This window comes from Lactuca serriola, chromosome 3 (genome assembly GCF_051521515.1).
Source record: "Lactuca serriola cultivar US96UC23 chromosome 3, Lser_US96UC23_V15, whole genome shotgun sequence".
In the NCBI taxonomy this organism is placed as follows: Eukaryota; Viridiplantae; Streptophyta; class Magnoliopsida; order Asterales; family Asteraceae; genus Lactuca; species Lactuca serriola.
The window spans coordinates 929909-934562 of NC_136410.1; positions in this window are offsets into that span (position 1 = coordinate 929909).

A 4654-nucleotide genomic window follows, 5' to 3' on the forward strand; every position below is an offset into this window, starting at 1 on the left:
CATTATGAGTCAAGATGGGACTCAAAGAGAACGAAGGAAAGACCTGGAAAGGAGAAACAACAAGCATGGGCAAATGTACAAGAATTTCTTGGGCGCCAAGCCGCCAATACTTTTTGGAAGACCAAGGCCTGTTGAGATTATGGATTGGATCTCCGAAATGGAGATGGTATTTGAAATTTTCGACTGTAGCAACAAACAGAAGACTGTCTTTGCAGTTAGACAACTGAAGACCGGAGTCTTGAGTTGGTGGAAGTTGTTGGCAGGTACTATGCCACGAGGAGAATCCCTGAAAATGTCATGGGAGGAGTTCTTGGAACAACTAAGGGTGCAGTACTGTTCAGAGATAGATCTGATTGATCTGAACAATGAGTTCCAAAACTTGAAGAAGGGGAGGATGAGCATAGATGACTATGCTACTGCATTCACTGAGAAAATGAAGTTATTTCCGTACCTAGTGCCAACGGAACTCTCCAATATTGAGAGGTTCACTAATGGACTGCCTACCGACTTTGGTCTGACAGTCAAGATGGCAACCACTCTGAAAACAGTTGTTCGAGCGGCTAAGAATGTGGAGGCCCAGCAGAAGGAAAAGGGCCTGGAAAGGATAGAGGTTGGTGAAAAGAGGAAGTTCGATGGACCTTCAGGGTCCTACAAGAAAAACAAGTTCTCGAAGTCTATTTTGAGAGGATGAGGAGGCGAAGCGAACTGGTGCGACAAATGTAAGAAGAAGCATCATGGAAAATGTGAGGTAGTGGCCAAATGTTTCAAATGTGGAAATCCAGGGCACTATGCCAACGAATGCACTCTCACCAAGAAATTTTGCTATGGTTGTGGTGAGGAGGGACACATGTCTAGGGACTGCCCGAAAAAGAAGGAGGCAGCAAGACCCAACATTCCGCCAAAGCCGAAGGCGAGAGCCTTCCAGATGACACTGGAAGCCGCAAAAGATGAAGCTGATATCGCTTCAGGTACCTTTCTCATTAACGAATTGCCTGCCCAAATTTTATTTGATTCTGGAGCCAACTACTCTTTTATTTCGCATGAATTTGGTAGAAAACTAGCTTTGCCTATCGATAGACTAGATAATACTTTATTAGTTGAAGTTGCTAGTGGAACGTTTGTACCTGTTAGCCATCGTATGAAAAACATCTTAATTGATTTGAATGGGAATAAGTTTCACGAGGAATTATTGCCTATCGAACTTAACGGTTTCGACATCGTGCTTGGAATGGATTGGCTTAGCACCAATGACGCCAAGATATTGTGTAAGAAGAAGATAGTCAAAGTAAACGCGCCTGGGAAAGAGTCGTTTATGGTGTATGGAGATAAACGCAGAGTAAATTCTGGAATCATTTCATTGATGAAAGCCAGAAAGTGTTTGGCCAAAGGATGTACATCGTATCTAGCATTTGTGATCGATGCTAAGAAGGAGAAAAAGGAGATGTAGAGCATTCCTGTCGTATGTGACTATCCGGAAGTATTTCCCGAAGATCTTCCCGGATTACCACCTGATAGACAAGTGGAGTTTAGAATAGACTTGTTACTAGGGAAGACGCCAATAGCAAAAGCACCTTACTGATTAGCACCGACGGAGATGAAGGAGCTGATGATGCAACTTCAAGAGTTATTGGACAAAGGTTTCATTAGACCAAGTTCATCACCCTGGGGAGCTCCAGTGTTATTCGTGAAGAAGAAAGATGGAAGTATGAGAATGTGCATTGATTACAGAGAGTTGAACAAGGCAACAATAAAGAATAGATATATGTTGCCGAGGATTGATGACCTATTTGATCAACACCAAGGTTCAAGTTATTTTTCAAAGATCGACCTAAGGTCAAGATATCATCAGCTGAAAGTAAGAGAGCACGGTATAGAAAAGACTGCATTCAGAACACGATATGGACACTACGAGTTTTTGGTTATGTCGTTTGGACAAACCAATGCTCCAGCAGCATTCATGGATTTAATGAACAGGGTTCATAATCCTCTCCTAGATAAATCTATGATAATGTTCATAGATCACATTCTGCTTTATTCGAAAAGCCAAGAGGAGCATGGCAGACACTTGCGAGAAGTGTTAGAAGTCTTGAAGAAGGGGAAGCTATATGCTAAGTTCTCCAAATGTGATTTTTGGATTCGGCTCACGTGGTCAACCAAGAAGGGATAATGGTTGATCCAGCAAAGATTGAAGTTGTAATGAAGTGGGAACAACCGAAAAGTCCCACGGAGATCCAATGCTTTTTGGGATTAGCCGGATATTACCGAAGGTTTATCCAAGGCTTTTCTTCGACTGCTAGTCCATTGACAGCTTTGACCCACAAAGGAGCTACTTATGCTTGGAGTGATAAGTATAAAGAAGCATTCGAGAAGATAAAGAAGAAACTATGTGAGGCACCGATACTTTCTCTACCCAAAGGAGTTGAACACTTCGTTGTTTATAGCGATGCGTCAGGTGTTGGGTTGGGTTGTGTTTTGACCCAAATGGAAAAGGTGATCGCATATGCGTCTCGACAGTTGAAAGAGTATGAAAAGAACTACCCGACTCGTGACTTGGAGTTGGCGGCGGTAGTTTTCGCTCTAAAGATATGGAGGCATTATCTCTATGGCACGAAGTGCAAACTTTTCACTGATCATAAGAGTCTCCAATATCTCTTTAATCAGAAAGAATTGAATATGAGGCAATGACGCTGGCTAGATTTACTCAAGGACTACGACTGTGAGATACTTTACCACCCCAGTAAAGCAAATGTTGTTGCTGATGATCTCATTCGGAAAGTCAATCTTGAAAGAAAGAGGCCAAGAGCGTTGAGAATTGAAGTTGTCTCGACCATTGTGGAAAGTATAAAGAAAGCTCCAGAGGAAGCTTCTGAGAATAATGACCGAAAGGAAGAACGTTTGGGAAAAACGTTGGTGTTCAATATAAACAGTCATGGACTGAAGGTGTTCCAAGATCGAATTTGGATACCTAAGACAGGAGGAGTCAGAGATCTTCTGATGGAAGAAGCTCATAAGACCATGTACTCGATTCATCCCGGTAGCACTAAAATGTATAGGGACCTGAAACCCTACTACTGGTGGCCAACGATGAAGCTTGATGTTGCAAAGTAAGTGGCCGAGTGTGTGGCTTGTGCGAGAGTCAAGACACAACATCAAAAACCATACAGGAGTTTAGAACCTTTACCTGTTCCTATGGGTAAATGGGAAGACATTGCTATGGATTTTGTCACTAAACTACCCAGAACAAAGAATGGTCACGACATGCTTTGGGTGGTTGTTGAACGCTTCACTAAGAGTGCACATTTCATAGCAGCCAATGCAAATGGTCTATGGATAAGCTTGCAAATTCTTACATGAAGGAAATTGTGAGGCTTCACGGTGTTCCGTTAACGATTGTGTCATATCGTGACAGCCGTTTCACCTCACGATTTTGGAAAAGTCTACAAGAGGAATTGGGTACCAAGTTGTGTTTAAGTACAGCTTACCAGCCACAGAATGATGGTGAGAGCGAACGAACGATACAAACACTTGAAGATATGCTGAGAGCATGTACCCTGGAATTCCAAGGTAATTGGGATGAACATTTACCTTTGGTTGAATTTTCCTACAATAATAGTTTCCACTCGAGAATTAAGATGGCACCTTATCAAGCTTTGTATGGACAGAAGTGCCGTACGCTGTTTTGTTGGCTTGAGGATGGGGAAAAGCAGTTTATGGGACCAGAGATAGTCCATCAAACTACTGAAAAGTTGAAAATAATTAGGGAAAGAATGTTAGCAGCTCAGGATCGTCAAAAGAGCTATGCTGACAAGAAAAGAAGACCGATGACTTTTGAAGTTGGAGATTCGGTTTTGCTTAAAGTCTCGCCGTGGAAGGGACATATAAGATTTGGTAAAAGGGGAAAATTAATTCCAAGGTTTATTGGACCGTTTAAAGTTCTTCAGAGGATTGGGAACCAAGCTTACAAGCTCGAACTACCAGAAGAACTGAACGGAATTCATAACACTTTCCATGTCTGTTATTTGAGGAAGTTCACGGGTGAAGTTCCTGACATGATTCCACTTTCAGAGTTGAGAATCGATGAGAACAAAAGTTTGTTTGAAGAACCAGAGGCAATCGTTGACTGAAAGACAAAGAAGTTGCGACGCAAGATGGTCGAGTTAGTGCTTGTCCGATGGAGACACGCTAATGGGCCAAATCTCACCTGGGAGACGGAGAGTGACATGATGAGTCGCTACCCGCATTTGTTTGTTGATGTGTGATTCCGGGGATGGAATCATTCTAAGGTGGAGAGAATTGTAATGCCTGTGTTTTTGGGCTTGTCATTAATGTTGATATAATATTCTAGGTTAACCTTTGTAACCCGTTTTGAAATAATAGAAGTGTATTATTTGAGTATTATGTGTTTTGTGCTTAACTGTGTGACTTAAATAAATTAAGGATAAAAATAAGCATCAAAATAAAATGTTATATAAGCTCAATATCTATGGATAATGTTTTAGTAGTTGAAACAAGGTTTCCAAATATATAAAGAATGTCGAAATCCGAGTTATAACGAAGAAGTTATGATATGTCGAAGTTTCACGACAGAACCGGCACGGCGCTGAATGGTGTAAAATACGAAATTAAGATAGAGTGATATTTATCCCTAGTGATC